A 21,499-nucleotide genomic window follows, 5' to 3' on the forward strand; every position below is an offset into this window, starting at 1 on the left:
AGTCAGGATGGAGGGTTTGGAGAGCTGCACTCGGAAACCAGATTCCTCTGCTCTCAGCAGTGTCTCCTTTCTTCTCAGGGAATATTTGAGTGCAATCGTTGTCCAGCTCAAAGAGGTGCCAGGACAGGGCAGCTGAGAGCAAGACTGACTCCTGCAGAGCCCCTGCTCCCAGTGGCACCCTCAGCCAGCACCAACCCGAGCGAACAACAGGGACCTGCTGAAGGTCTTCCTGAAAGAGGCGGGGGCAGGCAGGGGCAGAGGTGGGGGGAAGTGTTTCTACGAGATTGAATGGACTGTTCTCAGAAAAGTCTGCTGTAACTTGTCACTGTTTTTCCTCCTTGGACAGATCCTGATGCCCTCAGGCAGCAGATGTCCAACAGCAGCTCCATCACCCAGTTTGTCCTCCTGGCATTCGCAGACACACGACAGCTGAAGCTCTGGCAATTCTGGCTTTTCCTGGCCATCTAGCTGGCTGCCCTCCTGGGAAACGGCCTCATCATCACCACCATAGCCTGTGACCACCACCTCCACACCCCCACGTACTTCTTCCTCCTCAGCCTCTCCCTCCTTGACCTGGGCTCCATCTCCACCACTCTCCCCAACTCCATGGCCAATTCCCTGTGGGACACCAGGGACATCTCCTACTCTGGATGTGCTGCACAGGTCTTACTGTTTTCCTTCTTTCTTGGGGCAGAGTTTGCCCTTCTCACCATCATGTCCTATGACCGCTACGTTGCCATCTGCAAACTCCTGCACTACAGGTCTCTCCTGGGCAGCAGAGCTTGTGTCCACATGGCAGCAGCTGCCTGGGCCAGTGGGTTTCTCTATGCTGTGCTGCACACGGCCAGCACATTTTCACTACCCCTCTGCCACGGCAATGCCCTGGACCAGTTCTTCTGTGAAATCCCCCAGATCCTCAAGCTCTCCTGCTCACACGCCTACCTCAGGGAACTTGGGCTTCTTGTGTTTGGTGCTTGTGTATTCTGGGGGTGTTTTGTGGTCATTGTTTCATCTTATGTGCAGATCTTCAGGGCCGTGCTGAGGATCCCCTTGGAGCAGGGACAGCACAAAGCCTTTTCCACGTGCCTCCCTCACCTGGCCGTGGTCTCTATGTTTATCAGCACTGCCATGTTTGCCTACCTTATGCCCCCCTCCATCTCCTCTCCATCTCTAGATCTGGTGGTGTCAGTTCTGTACTCAGTGGTACCTCCAGCAGTGAACCCTCTCATCTACAGCATGAGGAACTAGGAGCTCAAAGACGCACTGAAGAAGCTGATTCAATCAGTGGTCTTTCAGCAGCAATAGGCTTCCAAATTAAATGCCTTTATGCCAATGCGTGCAGCGTGGGGCATAAGCAAGAGGAGTTAGAAGTGTGTGCGCGCCTGTTGGGATATGATCTTATTGGCACCACGGAGACGTGGCGGGATGAATCCTGTGGCTGGAGTGTCAGAACAGAAGGGTACAGGCTCTTTAGGAAGGGCAGGAAGGGGAGAAGAGGAGGAGGAGTTGCCCTCTATGTCAAGGACCAGCTGGAGTGCATGGAGCTGCACCTGGGGACGAATGACGTCCCAACTGAGAGCTTATGGGTCAGGATTAAAGGCAGAGCAGGGACAGGGGATGTAGTAGTAGGGGTCTGCTACAGACCACTTGACCAGGAGGACTGGGTGGATGAAGCCCTCTACAGACAGATAGGAGCTGACTCACACTCACGAGCCCTGGTCCTCATGGGGGACTTCAACCATCCTGATATCTGTTGGAAGGACAACACAGCAAGGCACAGGCAATCCAGGAGGTTCCTGGAATGCATGGATGATAACTTCCTTCTCCAAGTGGTAGAGGAACCAACGAGGAGAGGTGCTATGCTGGACCTTGTTCTCACTAACAATGAAGGGCTGGTGGGGAACGTGACGCTCAAGGACAGCCTTGGCTGCAGCGATCATGAAATGGTAGAATTCAAGATACTTAGAGAAGCAAGGAGGGTGCACAGCAGGCTCACTACCCTGGATTTCAGGAGAGCAGACTTTGGCCTCTTCAAGGATCTCCTCGCTAGAGTACAATGGGATGAGGCCCTGGAGGGAAGAGGGGCCCAAGAAGTGGTTAATATTCAAGGATCACCTCCTCCAAGCTCAGGAGCGGTGCATCCCAACAAAGAGAAAGTCAGGTAGGAACACCAGGAGGCCTGCATGGATGAATAAGGAGCTCCTGGACCAACTCAGGCACAAAAAGAAGGCCTATAGGGAGTGGAAGCAAGGACAGGTAGCCTGGGAAGAATACAGAGAAATTGTCCGAGTAACCAGAGATCAGGTTAGGAAAGCCAAAGCCCTGATAGAGTTAAATCTGGCCAGGGACATCAAGGGCAACAAGAAAAACGTCTATAGATATGTCAGTGATAAAAAGAGATCTAGGGAAGATGTAGGCCCTCTCCGGAAGGAAACGGGGGACCTGGCCACCCAGGATATGGAGAAGGCTGAGGTTCTCAGGGACTTCTTTGCCTCAGTCTTCACTGGCAAGAGCTCTAGCGGCACGGCCCAAGTCACGGAAGGCAAAGGCAGGGACTGGGAGAATGAAGAACCGCCCACTGTAGGAGAAGATCAGGTTTGAGACCATCTTAAGAACCTGAAGGTGGACAAGTCCATGGGACCTGATGAGGTGCCGCTGTGGGTCCTGAGGGAGCTGGCAGATTAAGTTGCTAAGCCACTATCCATCATATTTCAGAAGTCATGGCAGTCTGGTGAAGTTCCCAATGACTGGAAAAGGGGAAACATAGCCCCCATCTTTAAAAAGGGGAAAAAGAAGACCCAGGGAACTACAGGCCAGTCAGTCTCACCTCTGTGCCCAGCAAGATCATGGAGCAGATCCTCCTGGCGACTATGCTAAGGCACATAGGAAACAAAGAGGTGATTGGTGACAGCCAGCATGGCTTCACTAAGGGCAAATCCTGCCTGACTAATTTGGTGGCCTTCTATGATGAGGTTACGGCATTGATGGATCAGGGAAGAGCAACTGACGTTGTCTACCTGGACTTATCCAAAGCATTTGATAGTGTCCCACATGACATCCATGTCTCTAAACTGGAAAGACGTGCATTTGATGGATGGACCACTCGGTGGATAAGGAATTGGCTGGATGGTCGCTCTCAAAGAGTTGTGGTCAACGGTTCAATGTCCACGTGGAGGCCTGTGATGAGTGGTGTTCCTCAGGGGTTGGTACTGGGACCAGTGCTATTTAACATCTTTATTGGAGACGTGGACAGTGGGATCAAGTGCACCCTCAGCAAGTTTGCAGATGACACCAAGCTGTGTGGTGTTGTGGACACGCTGGAGGGAAGGGATGCCATCCAGAAGGATGCATCCAGACAGGCTGGAGAGGTGGGTCTGTGAGAACTTCATGAAGTTCAATAAGGCCAAGTGCAAGGTCCTGCACGTGGGTCGGGGCAATCCCATGCACAAGTACAGGCTGGGCGGAGAATGGATTGAGAGCAGCCCTGAGGAAAAGGACTTGGGAGTGCTGGTGGATGAGAAGCTCAACATGAGCCGGCACCGTGCGCTGGCAGCCCAGAAAGCCAACCGTGTCCTGGGCTGTATGAAAAGCAGCGTGGGCAGCAGGTCGAGGAAAGTGATTCTGCCCCTCTACTCAGCTCTCGTGAGACCCCACCTGGAATACTGCGTTCAGCTCTGGAGTCCCCAACACAAGAAGGACATGGAGCTACTGGAGCGAGTCCAGAGGAGGCCACGAAGATGATCCGAGGGCTGGAGCACCTCTGCTATGGAGACAGGCTGAGAGAGTTGGGGCTGCTCAGTCTGGAGAAGAGAAGGCTCCGAGGTGACCTTATAGCAGCTTTCCAGTACTTAAAGGGGGCCTACAGGAAAGCTGGAGAGGGGCTTTTTACAAGGGTGTGTAGTGACAGGACACAGGGCAATGGATTTAAACTGAAAGAGGGGAGATTTAGGTTAGATATAAGGAAGAAATTCTTTACATTGAGGGTGGTGAACTACTGGAAGAGATTGCCCAGAGAAGTTGTGGATGCCCCATCCGTGGAAGTGTTCAAGGCCAGGTTGGATGAGGCTTTGGGCAACCTGGTGTAGTGGAGGGTGTCCCTGCCCATGGCAGGGGGGTTGGAAGTAGATGATCTTTGAGGTCCCTTCCAACCCAAACCATTCTATGATTCTATGACTTTTCTATGATTCTATGACTTGCAGTTTTCCATGCTCTACCAGGTGTGCAAGAAGATTCAAGGGAGCATAGCCAGGACAGCTGACCCAAACTGGCCAATGGGATATTCCATACCATAAAACATCATGCTCAGTATACAGACTGGGGGAGCTGGCCGGGGCAATTGCTTCTCAGGAATGAGCTTGGCATCTGTCCGTGTGTGGTGAGCAATTGTATTGTGCATCAGTTGTTTTGTACATTCTTTTATTATAATTGCTATTATTATTATCTTTTCATTTCTTTCCTGTCCTATTAAACTGTCTTTATCTCAACCTATGAGCGTTTTTTCTGATTCTTCTCCCCATCCCATTGCAGAGGATGATAAGTGAACAAACAGATACATGGTGCTTATTTTCAGCTGGTGTTAAACCACAACATCATCTCTCCCAGGAAGCGTGGCCATGAAAGGACACTGTCAGGTGTCCCCACCTTGTACACTCACATACTTTAGCTGTAGTCCTGGTTTCGACTGGGATAGGGTTAATTTTCTTGTTAGTAGCTAGAACAGCGCTGTGTTTGGGTTTAGTGTGGGATTTGGTATGAGAAGAATGTTGATAATACACTGATGGTTTTAGTCATTGCTAAGAAATTAAGGACTTTTCAAATTCCCATGCTTTGCTAGCGTGCAGGTGCACAAGGATGTGGGAGGGAGCACAGCTGGAGACGCTGACCCAAACGCGCCAACGAGATATTCCATACCATATAATGTCTTGTGCAGTATAAAAGGCTGAGGGAAGAATAGGGAAGGGGGGGAGATGTTTAGAGTGATGGTGTTTATCTTCCCAAGTACCCACTACGTGTGATGGAGCCCTGCGTTCCTGGAGATGGCTGAACACCTGCCTGCTGATGAGAAGCGCTGAATTAATTCCTTCTTTTGCTTTACTTACATTTGTGGCTTTTGCTTCACCTATTTAAACTGTCTTTATCTCAACCCACAATATTTCTCACTTTCACCCTTCCAGTTCTCCTCCCCATCCCATCAGGATGGAGTGAGCAACCAGCTCTGTGGTGCTCAATTGCCAGCTTGGGGTTAAACCATGACAGCTGTTCACAGGTGGTTTATCTCCACGGCATTCTCCTGGGCATGTTATTGAGATCACCATTACAAGCAGATCTAACCCTTCAGGCCCTGCCCTTAGAAGATCCCCTTTCATGATAGAAATGCTGTTATGGACGTCAGCCTTGTCACAGAAGTGCCCATGGCTTGTCCCTGCCTGCTGGCACAAACTGCCACACCGCAGGACGGTGATCAAGGTCCCAGAGCACTCAGGCCTTACACCAACACAAAGGCTGGAGCATGGAGCTGGAAAGTGAACAGCTCGGGAAAGACCAAGCCCTGGTGCTCCCTGGCACTGTTGCTGTGCTGGGACTCTTCTCCCCTCCACCTCTGCACACAGGAACTGCCCCTGCAGTCCCAGGGAAGGTCTTGGAGAAAGCATCTCGGACAAACCAGTCACTGCAGGGCCCTTGCTTTTGTTTTATATAACAGAGAGCACAGCTCGACATTACAGAGTCTCTGGGTCACAGACGACAGGTAGATACCGAATTAGGAATGGTGTGAATAATGAACAACGACGTTTCTTTGTGCACAACATTATTACTAATAAGAAAATCTACAAACCAACCAAACAAAACCAACTACCAAAGACAAGCTGCTCTTTAGAGTGAGTTAAATTGTGGGTTATATGCAGAAGAAAATGGGCAGTTTATTGCTGCTAGAAACATCCAGTCATTATTTTTGACACTGCATCCTTGAGCTCCTGATTCCTCATGCTGTAGATGAGGGGGTTCACTGCTGGAGGCACCACCGAGTACAGAACTGACACCACCAAGTCCAGAGATGTAGAGGAGATGGACGGGGGTTTCAGATGGGCAAACAGAGCAGTGCTGATAAACAGGGAGACCACAGCCAGGTGAGGGAGGCACGTGGAAAAGGCTTTGTGCCGTCCCTGCTCAGAGGGGATCCTCAGAACGGCCCTGAAGATCTGCACATAGGACACCACAATGAACACAAAACACCCAAATGTTAAACAGGCACTAGCCACAAGAAGCCCAAGTTCCCTGAGGTAGGAGTGTGAGCAGGAGAGCTTGAGGATCTGGGGGACTTCACAGAAGAACTGGTCCAGGGCATTGCCATGGCAGAGGGGCAGTGAAAATGTGCTGGCCGTGTGCAGTAAAGAATTGAGAAACCCACTGGCCCAGGCAGCTGCTGCCATGTGGACACAAGCTCTGCTGCCAGGAGGGTCCCATAGTGCAGGGGTTTGCAGATGGCAACGTAGCGGTCATAGGCCATGACAGTGAGAAAACAATACTCTGCACTAAACAAGAAGAATACAAAGAAGAGCTGCACAACACATCCAGAGTAGGAGATGTCTCTGGTGTCCCAGAGGGAATTGGCCATGGCTTTGGGAACAGTGTTGGAGATGCAGCCCAGGTCAAGGAGGGAGAGGTTGAGTAGGAAGAAGTACATGGGGGTGTGGAGGTGGTGGTCACAGGCTATGGTGGTGATGATGAGGCCGTTTCCCAGGAGGGCAGCCAGGTAGATGGCCAGGAAAAGCCAGAATTGCAAGAGCTGCAGCTGTCGTGTGTCTGCAAATGTCAGGAGGAGGAACTCAGTGATGGAGCTGCTGTTGGACATTTTCTTCCTCTGGGCATGGAGACCTGTTTAAGGAGAAATAGACAGTGACAAGGTAGGGTAGATGTCTCTGAGCAAAATCAAAACCACTTCTAATACACTCTCCCCCTGCTACACATCCCCTCTTTTCATTTTCCAGGAGATCTTCCTTCAGCTCTGCTCATGGAGCTCTGGTGCTGGATGAATGTTCCTTAAAGGCAGGGTCTCTGTTCACTGGCTGCTGAGGAGTCAGCAGTAGGTTTGTGAGAATGGTGGAGGCAGGAACCAATCCTTCATCAGATGAAAGCACTCCTAACGCAGAAGTGCTTGTCAGATTCTTCACTCCCCATGCTAAGAAAACAGGATGGCAGAAGGCAGTTTGAGAGGTTTGGGGGTTTTGACAGCTTTCCTGTCTCCCCTGGGCAGTGTTCTTGGATGTCAGAAACCATCAACATTGCTGCTGCACTCAGAGAGGACAGAGTGAGTCCTCCAAGACAGGAGCCTTGAGTGTGGCTCAGTACCGCTGAGGAAGGGTAAATGTTCTCTTTCTTCTTCTCAGCCACCCTGGAGAGCGATCTAACACCCGTATTACCCTGAAATCAACCAGAGTCTGCTGAGAGCAGAGGGACCCAGTGCAGACCACCAAATGTCTCACCTTTTTGAAAGGTCTCAGCACCTCACTTCCAGCCAAGGACACTCATGCCCATCCCTGGAAATGTTCAAGGCGAGATTGCATGAGACTTTGAAAAACCTGATCTAACAGAAAGTGTCCCGGCCATGGCAGGAGGGTTGAAACTTGATGATCTTTAACGTGCCTTCCAACCCAAACCACTCTATGATTCTATGATTTCACACACCCAACACCATTCCCTCAGTCATAGAGACTCTGTGTCTCTCCGTGGGGCTTTCAGATAAAACAGAGGTGCTATGAGGTAGGTCTGCATCCTTGAGGGCAGCTCACAGTTTGGTAGAACACCTCAATAGAGAGCCAAGGGCCTTAAAGATTGTAAGTAAGAGTTAGGTCATAAACCAGCTGCACAGACTGCATTGAGCAAACCTCCACAAGCCAGACGAAAGCTGGGACTCTCATTCCCATGGACACAGCTGCATGAAAGGACCCAGAAGATCAGTGGTGTGACTCTGCAGCTGAAACTCCACCTCCCCAGAGAGCCTGAGAGCAAGAAGGAAATAACAATGACATGAACACAGACAAGTGGGGAAACCGGGAAAACAGCAGCGACGTCATGGCTGGGAGAGGCCAGGGCAGAGGCAGCCGGGCACTGGGCACAGCGTTACCCTGACCCAGCTGGTCACGCCACCTCCCAGACACCACCATGGCCGGGCAGCTGCTCTCAGCCCCTGTGCTCTGCAGAGGGACCTGGGCACGTGGCTGGAGAGCTGCAGCACGGCTCTGCTGGAGCTCTGGCTGCTGGGGAGGTGCTTCAAGCCTTGGACCCCACCACCCCGAGGGCAGAGGCTTTGCTGGGTGGGAGAGGAGGCGAGGGGGCTTGCTCAGAGGGAGGGGGCTGCATTGGAGGGGACCCTGCAGAGTTTTCTGAATTCTCCCTCCTACAACATTTCTGGGTTTAATTTCTCCTCATTCCCTGGTCATGCCCCTGCTGCCTGGATATGTTCCTCCTGGGAGGTGTTTCACTGTGCCGGGTCTTTCCTGTGAATGCTGACTGACCCCATCCCAAACGCTGTGCCGTCACCGTGGCGCTACAGAAACTGCCTGTTTGCAGGGCACGGGCTGGGCACACGTTCCTGTGTGCAGGTGGGACAGGGCAGGTCAGACCAACCCTGATGAGTCCAGCAGAGGTGATGCTGGTGCTGCCCATAGGCGGAGCAGAGGCTGAAGGCACTTTAGGATGCTATTGGCAGATCTACTGACCGCTCAGAGTTACCACCCAGGAGTTTCAATGACTTGTTCGAACTTGACAGGTCCTTTTCCATTTCTCTTTCCCTACTCCCTCCTCCTCCCCTCCTGTCCTTTGCCCCTCAGAGTAGAAAATGGAAACACAGACTTGGGAAATCTCTGTACAGGAGACTCTGCCTTGACCTTCCTCTTCAAACATCCCCTTAGATGTTTCGTAGTGGTGATCTGAAGCTGTCAGCAGCCCTGACTCACTCAGCACCCTCTCAACAGCAGAAGGACACTTTCCTGCCAAGGATTGTTCCTTCCACCCACAGTTTCTCCCCACAGCGCCGTGGGGAGCTCCCCGGGCAGCTGAGTGCTGACCCTGGCAGGCGGCAGGAGTCCCTGCCCCAGCACACAGCCCCTGGGGTGCAGGGACCCTGCTGGGAAGGACAGCCCTGGGCACCCCTGGCTGCACACCCACCTTCACACCCTGCAGACATTCCCAGGTGAAGGCAGCCATCGTGTCCTGTCCCTCTGACGGTGCAGAAGGAAGCTGTGCACCAAAGCACATCCTTTTCCCTTATAAAGAAGAAAGTCTGAGAGTCCTCCTGACAGATCCCACAGGCTGTGAGATGCACCAGCTTTAGCAGATCAATCCAGGAACCGCAGCTGCATTGCCCTGCAGCAGAGACTTACCCTGTTCAGGGCTGTGAAGATTTTCTCCAAGTGAACTCTCCTCTTTTGTCTCACCCCAGACTGCCTTTACCCTCTCTCCACCTACCTCCTCTCCCCTGGGTGCCCGCAGGCAGTGCCCCCAGCCCTGCTCCTGGGCACAGCTGTCTCTCTGCAGCCAGGAGCTCCCTCCATCCCAGGAGCCCGGCCCAGCTCAGGACCAGCCCAGGGTGTCACTGGCTCTGCCCTCTCTGGGCTCCCTCCAGGTGTCCCTGGGGCTCCAGGGGAACCTGCCGTGGAACAGCCTGAAGGAATCGCTGATGTTCCCTCCCTCAGCTGGGGACAGACACTTCTTTCCAGCAGAGTCATTTCTCCTATCAGAGACAGTCAGGTGTAAATATCAACTTTTTTGGTCTTATTATTAGAGAGGACACTCAGACAGCGACAGGCAGGGGTCTCCTTTACCCCTGCTGAGGGAAAGGATCCAGCTGAGTCAATTAAGGCATCTCATTCTGTGTTTCTAGTCCTATCATTTGAAGGAAGCTCAGCTCCCTCCCAGGCCTGCCCCAAACCCCCCAGGAGGTGGGATCTCTCTTGCCTCTGTTCAGGGGTGCACAAATAGGTGCCTGCATGTCATCTTCTTTTCTCGACTCCCATGTGAATTAATGGAGAAGTGAGGCAGGAGTGAAGTGTTCAGATGCAAAATCCTGGTGACATCAGAGGTGCCAGAGGTGGTGCAAAATCCATGCACGGAACTGCAAGCTCTAATGGAGGTCTTAGAGACCGGGCAACATCTCGGGGATCATATAAGACTCAGTGGGGAAATTCCTTCGGCCAAGTGAAATGCCTCAACACAGGCCAAAAATACCTTTTCTACTCGTTATGTTCATGGCAGTTTTTAGAGGCATTCATCTGAACAACTGCAGTCACGTACCACAGCAAGATCTGGGTCTTTCTCTACCGGCAAGGCCACACCAGCAGCCTAAGGGCTGGTACAGATGGGACCTGTCTGCAGGCAGCACGTGACAATGGGCTGCTGAGGGTGTCCTGCAGCCAAAGGACCTGTGCAGCGCAGCACAGGCAGGAAGGCCAGGCTGACAGTGCAGTGCAGCACAGCACGATGTGCAATGGGTTCGGGTCAGGATCAGGGTTCAGGTTTCCCTCTGGGAAGTCTGCGCTCCACCCTGGTGCCACAGCTGCGGCCCAAATGGGCACAGCCAGGAGGAGGTGGACCACAGGCAGGAGGAGCTGGAGCCCCAAGGCTTGTCACACAACTATGATGGCTTTGAATTAAATGAGAAGTGGTGGGTCAGCTGGCATACATGGGGTTCTGCAGTGGAGGAATACAGACACTGATGGAGAGACTGGCAGGGAGGATGAGTATGGGGAAAGCCCCCTGTGTTGAGGGGATGCCCCTATGTTCTCCTCTTGTGGAGGGGGACAACCGGTGGAGGACAGGCATCAACTCAAGGGTTATTTGAGCAAATTCAACCAACGTTAAAGAAATGGAGACGAGTGTTTAGACCAGATCCCTAAACACAGGGAGTAATTTCACTTTAAAGCTGAAATACGGGGCAGACTTCAGAGCTTCCAGGCACTCTGCTGGTTAGGTCTTCAGATCATAAAGATAATGGTGTTGTATCAATGTCCATCACACAAAAATTTGTCCTGCTTTATGCTTTTCACCAGTTTGAGATCTGTCCTTTGATGTTTTTTGGTAAAAATATAAGCTCTCACACACACACACAAGCACATATACACTAGAAATAAAGATATGAGATAGAGAGCAGAAATGAATTAGGGGTAATATTGTCTGAGAAGTGAAGTGTTACCATGAAATGATAACAAAGACTTAGCAATGAGAGGAAAAACACTGTTCTAAAAACTTCATGCCAGAGGCTAAATAACCTTAAGTCACAGGTGTCTTGTCAAGTAAGAATGAATGACAAGAATAAAATTAAAGAAATCAAGTTTATTATCATCAAGAATAAATTTTAGAGCATGGTGCTGTTACTGGTTTCAGTGAAATAGAAATGAGTCCCTAATGCAGCCACTGACCCCCACCCAGCCTCTCGCTCACTCCCCTCTCCTGAGGAATGGGCAGAGAATTGGAAGGGCAAGTGAGAACAACTCGTGGGTTAAGAAGAGGACAGGTGACAGGTAAAGCAAAAGTGGTGCTCACAAGCAAAGCAAAATAAGGAATTCATTCACTGCTTCCCATCAGCAGGCAGATGTTTAGTCATTTCCAGGAAAGCAGGGCTCCATCATGACTCATGGTTCCTTGGGGAGGAGACATGCCATAACCTCCAAACGTCCCCCTTCCTCCTTCTTCTCCCAGCTTTTATTGCTGAGCATGACATCATATGGTATGGGATATTCCTTTGGTCAATTGAAGTCAGCTGTCCTCGATGTGTCCCCGCCTAACTTCTTGCCCCTCCAGCCTCCTCACTGGCAGGGAAGCAGGAGAAACAGCAAAACCCTCGTCACCGTGCAAGCACTGTTCAGCCACAGCTCACACGTGGGTGTGTTACCACCACTAGTGTGGTAACAAATCCAAAAATGGAACCATATGGGCTGCTGTGAAGAATATTCACTCCAGCCACAGCCAGTAAATCAAATCTCCCCACACACACACGGCATTCCTGGTGGCAGTTCCATCTCATTCTCTGTCCATTGCAGACAACCATCTGCAATACAAATGTGGGCACAAAATAAACTCCTCCTGAAGTCTTGAAAATCACCCAGGCCTCAAAGACCACAGGGACGCCTCAGGGAGGTCCTCTCCACCCAAGGATCTGCTTCCTCGAACGTTGTTTCTGGGATCCATAAATGGTGAATGAGGAAGCATGGTCATCCCATGAGGATGGGCTGGAAAGACAACTTTTCAGCCGGTGATTAGGCAGTGATTGGCAGTGTGTAGGGATGCAGGAGAGGATGGAGAGAATTTAACAGGAAGCAAGGTGATGGTTTAGGGCTTTAACAAATCCTTACAATCATGTCTGAGCCCAGAAAAGGAAAGAAGTTGATGCCTGTGGGTGAAGAATGAGTAGACATGCCCTGGGGGCGTGGCTGAAGGACCCTGGACAATGCAAGCGTTATAAGGGAACTTTCGATCATGTGAGCATGTCTCAACTTGGGAGACAGGGAATGCCCACTGCTGGGAGTGGTTGAACTCTGCTCATCATGCCCCAAGAGCTGACCTTCCTGTCTGCCTCTCCTTCACTGCCCACACTTGCCTGGAATTCAGGAAATATCCATGAGCCTGGAGAACGTACAAACCTGCTGGAGTGAGGTCTCATTACTGTAAGAGGAGTACGAAGGTTCAGTGAGACGTGGGAGTGCAGAGAGAGCGGAGTGTGTGTAGCAGAGAGTGTTACGGGCCAGAAGAGAACCTGAAATAGCACGGAGCAGTCATGTCACTGTGGAACAATTCAAGGTTTGATTTTAGGGCAGCAGCAGCAGGAAGATGTGCAGTGCAGTGCAGGGATATGGTTCCAAATGGAGGATGCAAGCGAGTCTGGATTGGACACCTTGGGTGACTGAGGACTGTTAGCAAGTGCTATGAAAGAAGCCCAGACGTGTTGTGGGGCATTCACAGGCATTGCCAAATCCCCAGAAATCCACAGCTTTATGTTTAAAGCAACAGAGTCTATGATCAGCCTGCACCTCCCACACACCCCCCCCCCGCTCACACTGGCCCTAGGAAGAGTCCTGAGCCATGTGTGAGGGAAAGGATCTCCCTTCACCAGAGCCTAGAGGTCAGGGCTTGGCCACTCTGGTCATAAACCAGCATCAAGGACTTACATGGCATCAGAGCTGCCAGCACATTGCCTTGGCCGCCTGCAACCAGTGCCTCCAGGTTTTTACTTAAGGAGCCCCCAGGGATCGACACATTGACTGGTCATTCCCTTCACAGCTTTGTGAGTGCTGGCCCTCAGTGGGACCTCCAACACCTTCAGAAACTTGGGGTTTTCTTCTGCCTTCCACTTCTGTAGAGGCTTGTTCACTTTCAGGATCTGCAGTTCGGAACTTGGCACCAGAGGGCTCATTAATAAGCCATGTCTCTGTGCCATAATTTCCCTAATTCTTAAGTCTTCTGTTGCTAATCTGAGAAATTTCAGGAGAGTAGCCAACCACAGGAAAATACACACATCCAGGCAGTCTGCTGAAAAGATGTCTTTAGAAGTGGCCAGTTTGAGCACAACATGTGGAAACATGTGAAAGAGTGCTGAGAGTCAGTACATGGGTTGCTAGGCAGAGCAGTGTCGTAGGTGTTAAAGGGGAAGATCAGTATTTCTTCTCCTGAGTGTGGTACACGGGCTGGAAATATCCATGGTATTGTCATGGGAAAGAATTGCCTGTGGATGACAATGTTTGCTGCATTTGAGCTGAAGAATGAAAACAAGCTTATGTTTTCTTTAAGTATTGAGAACGGTTTCCTCAATGTTCCAGGCAGGCGTCAGCGCCCAGGGCACAGCCCTGTCACTGTGGTGTTTGTACAGCTGGGAAGAGCTTGTCCTGGGACCAAACCTGCTCACTTCGTGGACTGGTAATGACACTAACCAGCCATCTGCAATGCAAATGGGGGCACTAAATGAGCTCTCTCCTAAGCCTGCACAGCGATTGCAATCAAGGAGGACCCATGTGCCTCAGGAAGGTCTTCTCCTTCACCAGGATGTGCTTCCTCAACTGCTAGTTAGGGGTCTGTTGTGGGTTAGGCCGCTCCAGCAACCAAACCGCACCCCCCACCCAAAGTCATGGACTCACCTTTCCCCCAGCCCCAGGAATGAGGGAGAGAATTAAAGGATAAACGGAACCCGGTGGGTTGAGATAAGAATGATTTAATACAGATGATTTAATACAATGTAGGTGCTCACCACCCCTCGTATGCAAAGCCCGTCTCGTCCCGAAGCTGCAATCCTGGACAGACACGAGGCCCCTGTCATGGTTGATGTGGAGGGGGTGGGGGTTCTGGTGGCAGGAGAGGGGCTTTGCTCCCTGTGACTTCCCTGGTTTTGGAACTGGGTCAGACCCAGCTCTGGCCACCAGATCGGGACCCCCATGCCCCCTCGGGTTGAGCCAATAGGGCGCCTCTGTGAATTGCCCTATTTAAGTCAGGACAAAGGGACTGGAAAAGGTGCTTCGCCCAGGATCGACCAGAGAAGGGAGGAGGGCACTGCCCCCGCTCCCTGGCTCCCGGCTGGGCAGCTGCCTGCGTCGGGCCGGCGCCGCCCACGGAGAATGGCGGTGGCAGAGCCAGCTGGGGAACTCGGGGGCACCCCACTCCCAGGGTGCCCACTGGGCTGAGTTCACCTGGAGAGGACTGAGATCTGAGAGAAACAGCCGCATCGACAGCAGGTCAGTGAGGATGGAGCGGGAGGAGGGTGCCGGAGCCGAGTTTCCCCTGCGGCTGATGGTGAGATGGCAGGCGGCCCCCCTGCAGCCAGGACGGCCTCGGTGGAGCAGAGACCCACTCGCAGCCCGTGGGGAGAAGATGCCTGAGCCCGAGGACGGTCGTGTTGGGGGCACGACAAGGCAGAGAGGCATCTGGAGTCTGCGTGACGACCCACGCCGGAGCGAGTGGCTACAGCTCCCTAAGTACCGAGACTGTGGTAAAGCCACACCAGAGCAATCTGTGGGGAAGGATTGTTTCCAGTGGGCTGGACTTACGCTGGAGAAGTTTGTGGATTTTTCCTCGTGGGTAGGGGATCCACTGGAGCAGGGAAAAGGGTGTAAGGACTCCTTCTCCTCTAAGAAAGAAGCAGCCGTAACAGCACGGCATGAACTGACCTGCACTCCCCCAGTCCCTGCCCCCTGTGCTGCTGGGGGGAGGAGGTAGAGCCGGGAGGAAAAGGAAAGCGGGGGGGGAGGTGTCGGTTTTAAGATCTGGTTTTGTTTCTTTCTGTCCTCTCGAGTAACCAGTTTTGTTCCCTTTGTCCTTCTAAGTAATCATTAATAAACTGTTTTGCTTTGAGAAAGCCCAGTCTGTTTTGCCCAGGACCATGGTTGGTGGATGCTCCCTCTGTTCTTGTCTCAACCCTCAGTCCCTTTATTTTTTTTTCTCTCCTCTCTACTTTACTGGAGAAGGAGAGACTGTGTGAGTTTTAGTTGCTGGACCAGCCTAAAACCAGGACAGCCCCGAAATAGAGAGGGGCAGAGAGAGAGAGAGAGAGCACTCTGAGAGTGGGAGTGCTGGGAGAGAGAGAAAAAGTAAAACAGCAGAGCAAAAGCACAGCAAGCGCGAAAGAGAAAAGCGGCGAAAGAGCCAAAGCGCAAAGCCCGTCTGTCCGGCTGACCCTCACCTTTATACTGGCATGACGCTGCATGGTATGGAATGCTGATTGGCCAGTTTGGCCTCAATCTTAAGTCCAAGTACAAATTGTAAGGAGGTCGTGGACCCCTTGTCCCGGCCATGCTCCCCCCCATCCTGTTGTGCTCCTGCACGCTGGCAAGAACACGGCAGGCTGAAAAGTCCTTGAGACCTCAGTGCCAACTACAAATAGCCTTGTTATCAACATTCTTCTCAGAGCGAGTCTCTGAGTAAAACCAAACACGGAGCTCTTCTAGCTGCTAAAAAGAAGAGCTGACTCTGTCCCAGCTAAACCAGGACAGGTCTATGAATCTGAGTGGGAGCCATGGTCATTTCTGGAAGGGAGAATGGAAAGTCCTATTGAGAAACCTGGCCACTGCCTGGTGCAGATCCAGGGAATCGGCCTGCAGGGATGCAGGTGTTGCTCAGGAAATGGTCCCAAACCAGGAACTGGACTCCCAGAGCATGGAGTAGCTTTCACCCTTGGACCTAACCCTTCCTTTTAGATCTTTCAAGGAAGCTCTCAATCCAGACCATGCGCTTTTCATGATTGCTTTCCACTGGTACTTGATTTTCCTTAATGATATCACAACATCTCTGGGCAGCCTGTGTCAGTGCTCAGTCACCCTCATTGTGAAAAAGTGTTTCCTGATGTCCATACAGAGCCTCCTGTGTTTCAGTTTGTGCCCAGTGCTTCTTCTTGTGTAACTGGACACCACTGAAAAGAGCCTGGCTCCCTCTTCTGTGCACCCCTCATTCAGACTGAAGTCTTCTCATGGGCCACAGCGGAAGAGACCGCAGCCACAGTCAAGGGGACAAGGACTTCAGTTCTGTTGGGGGGGTGGGTTTGGCCCAGCCCCTCCAAGCTTCTAGGCTGTCCCCACCACTGGCTGTCCTACACTGTCCTATGCCTCTGCCTGCTTCCCTACAGATTTTAGCCACATCCCTTTTTCCCCACCTCACTCTGATACCATGATGTCCCAAGTTTTACTGACATCTCTCTGTCTTCAATGGCTATTGCTTCAAACAGAAAGCTGTAGTTCCTGAGGATTTGGCAACGCCTGTGAGTTCCCTACAAACTGTCCAACTTCTTCCGAAGCCCTACTAATGCTCCCCTAGCAGACAAGATGTCCCAGCCCAGCCTTGCTTGATTCTCTTTTTATCTCCATATCACAGCACTGCACTGCATATTCTCCTTCTTCTCCTGCCTCAAAACCAAAACTCAATCTATTTAATTTCATCATGACCCCTCTCCCTGCCCCACCGCTATTTCAGATCTTCTTCCTGCCTTTAACACGCTTATTGCTACACAGGCACCGCTCGCTCTCTGCACTCCCATGTGTTTCACAAACCCTTCCCTGTTCCCTTGCAGTGATGGGACCTCGCTCCAGGAGATCTGCGCCTCCTCCAGGCTCATAGACGTTCCTGAGATCCATTCAAGTGTGGGGAGTGAAGGAGGGAAGGAGAGCAAAGTCAGCTCATGGGGCATGACTGAGTACAGCTACCCCCAGCAGTGGGCATTCCCAATCTGCCAGGCTGTGCCATGCACACCCAATGGAAATGTCTGTACCAACCTGATTTGCACAGGAGGGGACTTCCTTTATGCCATTTTCCCAGAACAAACCTCCTCCTTGTCCACCCAAATATCAGCTGCTTTCCATTTCTGGCCTTAGAAATGGAAATCCTTACATGGTTGTAAGGATTTGCTAAAGCCATCAGCCATGTTTCTCACTGACATCCTCAGACCGTCTCTCCCAGCCCTATGCACAGCCAACCACCACTGTTCAGGGCCTCTCACTCTTCAAAAGCAATCTTGAGCTTCCTGGATCTTCCTGGTGTTTATTGCAATCTTCCTGGCTCCCTCCAGAGCTCCTCATTAGACTGCTGGTCTATAACAGGGCATTTACGATCATCTTTTATGAAACACTTGTCTTTTTATGACCACCTGTGCAGAAAGAGTAGTGACAGGAAGCATCAAATAAACCAAAACGGATGCCGAGGGAAGTGCCAGTAAGACCAGGTAAGCAGCATTCAAGGCTGTGGCTTCCTGGCAAACAGTCCATCCTGAGAAGGGGATCCAGCCTCTGTCACTCTGCAGAGGAGAATGGGCAGCCACTTTTGTAAGACCACCTGTCATCTGAACAGCTATAGATAGATACTTGAGGGTACCAAGTCTTGTATCACAAATAATGCTTAACCCGGCATTGCCCAGAGTGGCTACTACAAAAGCACATTGCTCCATTGCAGATATTTGTATTTAGGCAGATAAATATTTTTTGTTCATCTGTTTTGTTTGAGGTAGCTACAGATAATCTTAGGAAATCACTCAAACAGCTGAAGGACTATGGAATTATTTTTGACAGAATCCTTCCAGGTTTGCATCTCAAGAAAAGGGATGCCAGCAGCGAAGGAAAGGGTTTTGGGCTGTCTTGGGATTTGGGAAGTGTGCTCCCCTCTCCCCAAAACCCCACCCTCCTCAGGCAGGGTGTGAGAAACTCTGCCAGCTGGGTCTGCACTCACAGTCGTATCAGGTCATTTATGTCTACCTGCAACCAATGTGGAACCGACATTTGATGCCAAACCACTTCCATTCACACTACCTCCAGCTTCCCTCTGACACAGGTTGTTGTGTGACACAACTGTCCTGGCTCTCGATGGGCAAAAGTTTGATGAACTGGAACTTTTCCCCTCTCTGGAAACATGAATGCAGCAGGCTCAAGCCAAGAGATCTGAGAAATCCATCTTCTCATAGGGCCACCTAAGAAAACATCCCACAGGCAGTGGGACTTTCTCTTTACTGACAGAGGACTTGTGAATCCGAGCAATAAAGCTTCACCTATGTTTTCCTCTCTTTTTTAACCTAGCTCTCAGAGTTTATGGATTTAACCTGCTTTGCCACTCTGAAACTGTCTCTTTGAAAAACTAGCCCAGCGTGGGTTTTGGTTTTGTTGTTTTTTTTAACCCAACTGAATATGCAGAATTGAAATGGGCTTCCACATGTGGAGCAGCTTTGCCCACCATCTGCCTCAAGTGGGGAAACATCTCAGACTGTAATTGGAAATGGGTGAAGCTGTAGGGGATAAATGTTTTGCTTCAGACAATATTCGATACACATACGATACAAAGAGGGTGTGAAGGTGAATGGGCCTGAAAGAAACAGGAAAACTGCCCATCCGATAGCTCTGCAGGAGGAGGACAGAGCTGTACGTAGCATGAGATGATACAAGTGGGATCAGCACAGAGAAGACTCTTGATAGGATGGTTTTGCAAGGGAGTACCCCGACTTCACCCAGCTAAGGAAAGAGAGACCGCATGTGCTCAAGTGATGGAGATAAGCAACCTGGGTTCAAAGATCATGGATGAAAGAAGGTTGGAGAGATTTGTGTTACAGAGATTTGAGGCAGTCTTGTCAAGGTCTGACCCAGCTGAGCTTTGGAGGCAAGGGGAAATAAAAAACTCTCCAGGATGTTTTTGAATTAGTAGTACTATCACCAGCAACAGTAAGTAGAGAGTGCTTTAAGGGAACTTCTTATCTTCACGATGATGAACTAAGGCTCTTTCATTCTTCCTGGCAGCTTTTCTTAGCTGTCAAAATACCTGTAAGTTCTCAGTGGTCAGCCTCTGGCATGAAACTCTTAGAATAGTGGTTTTTCTCTCACTGCTCTCTCTTTATTATCATGTAGACATTACACTTCTTAGGCAGAATGGCCCTTAAATCAACTGTGATCCAATATTTCTCACAATTTTCATCAGGACAGAGAGATGGAATAGGGCAGTTGGTTCTGGTTTAGCCAAAGAAGGCCAAGGGACAGAGCCCAAGTTAATGAAAAGGCACAAAGGAAGGCAAAATCCTGGTGTGGGTACTTCCTCCCAGGAGGAAGTTCATGGCTGTTGTCTCTGCCACACCATCTGACACTGCAGAAGACTTTGACTTCACCACATCTCCAAGCAGGTTTTTTGACTGCCCTGTGCCTCCCCTTCAGCAGACTAACGAGGCCCAGTTCCCTCAGCTTCTCCGCACAGCTCCTGTGCTTTAGGCCCTGAACCCCATGATGACAGACTCTCTGGACCTTCCCAGTTTCTCCATCCTCCTTTCAAAACGGGAAGCTCACTGGCTTTATAGGCATCCATCATAACTCCCATGCTCTTCTCCTGATGACACTCCTCAGCCAGTCACGTCACAGCCTCTCCCGATGCGTGAGGTCATTCTGCACCCAGTGCACACATTGCTCCCTTTGCCTTGTGAAACTGCAGGATTCTTTGCTGGCCAAATCCCCAAGTGTTTCCAGATCCCTCCTGACTGAAACTCCAACACATCACCATTTAATGTTTGTGGGCCAGTGCCTCAAACAAGATAACAACATGGGGGATGGCGGGACACCACAGGCAATGAAAGAGAATGATGTGCAGAAGAGAGTTCTACCCGAAGGGGAATACTACAGCAACTATCTCAGAAATGCCATAAGAGGGTACAAAACCAGAAATGCATGGCCAGTGGGGAAAGGGTATCTGTTCTATTTGGAGAGAAATAGGACAGTAGCAGAGAGAACTTGGGTGAAGGAATAAAAAGAGAAGCAAATGACGTGGCTGGGCTGTTTGGGGTACTTGTGAAGCAGCCCTGCACCTCATATGAACTAATTCTGTGGTCAGGGAGAGTCTGAGAGCTTTCCCACATTTGGAAACATGAAAGAGGAAGGACAGCATCTTTCAGGTTAAAAGGGACCTCAAGAGCTGTCTTGACCAACCTCCTGCTCAAGGCAGAGCCAGACCACATAACTCAGTGTTTTATCCAAATACGTTTTGGCCATTTCATGGGATAGAGCCCACACAAACTCCCTGTGAAAGCTTCAGCTGTCTTCATGCTGGAAAAGTATTTCTCCCTACGTGCCCTAACCCTCCTATTCAGCCCATGGCCTCTTGTCCTCGTGTCTTGTACCATGGACACGAGCCTGACTCAGTCTCTCTGGGAACAGTGCATGCTGCTGCATGTTCCACCCAAAACCTTCTTTTCTCCAGGATGGACAAGCCCAGCTCCGTCTGCATCTTCTTAAAGGCAAAGTGCCTTAGCCCCTAATCATCTTGGGGGCCCTTTCTTGAACTGACTCCAGCTTGCTGACATCTTTCCTGTCTTGGGATCTGAAATCCAGACACAGTATTCCATATAATGCCTTCCCTCTGGACTGCATTGCCCAGAGACTGATAGGTGGGAAGGGGGCTTGGGCACCTGGCTCCGGAGGACCCATCTGCATGGCAGGACCTGCAGGGTCAGTCGCTGAGCTGCTGCTGCAAACTCCACCCCCAGAGAGCCTGAAACCAAGAGCAGTAGCAGCAGGGATGGGTGGAGAAAGAAGTGCCCCAGGGCTTCTCTGCAGGGAGGCAAGGCCAGGGAGGAGAGATGGGCACTCGGGAGAGGGAGCCTCCTTGGCTGCAGGGGCGGCTGCTCCTGCCCTGGACCCCATGGCCGTGAGGCAGAGGCTTTGCCGAGTGGGAGACCAAACCAGGGGACTTGTTAGGGCAAAGCAGGTTGACCAATGGGCTGACAGAGAGGGGCCCAAACCCCTTCTCCAGCCTTTGCTGTCAGCACTTTTCTCTCAGCCCCTGCCCGTGTTTCTGCTGCCTGGAGATGTCCCTGCTGGGGCTGTTTCTCTGTCCCCAGGTCTCCTCCCTGTCAGTGCTCACAGACCCCATCTCATCTGCTATGCACTCACCTCTGCCCTTAGACCCCTCCTGGCAGCCGGGCACTGCCCAGGGGCATCTCTGTGTTGGCAAGCCCTAAGGAGCAGGTCAGATAAATGCCTAGAGACCACAGAATTGATGGGGCTATCTGTAGGCA

At 51.2% G+C, this 21,499-nt stretch overlaps 2 pseudogenes; one reads left to right on the top strand and one right to left on the bottom strand.

Annotated features, from left to right (window-relative positions):
• The first annotated feature begins 369 nt into the window (after positions 1-369).
• On the top strand, positions 370-1,305 carry LOC147526008 (olfactory receptor 14C36-like; annotated as a pseudogene).
• A 4,622-nt stretch (positions 1,306-5,927) lies between these two features.
• Positions 5,928-6,931, bottom strand: LOC147526009 (olfactory receptor 14J1-like; annotated as a pseudogene).
• Between the last annotated feature and the right edge of the window lie 14,568 nt (positions 6,932-21,499).

The sequence above is a fragment of the Tauraco erythrolophus genome, unplaced genomic scaffold (assembly GCF_009769465.1).
Source record: "Tauraco erythrolophus isolate bTauEry1 unplaced genomic scaffold, bTauEry1.pri scaffold_40_arrow_ctg1, whole genome shotgun sequence".
In the NCBI taxonomy this organism is placed as follows: domain Eukaryota; kingdom Metazoa; phylum Chordata; class Aves; order Musophagiformes; family Musophagidae; genus Tauraco; species Tauraco erythrolophus.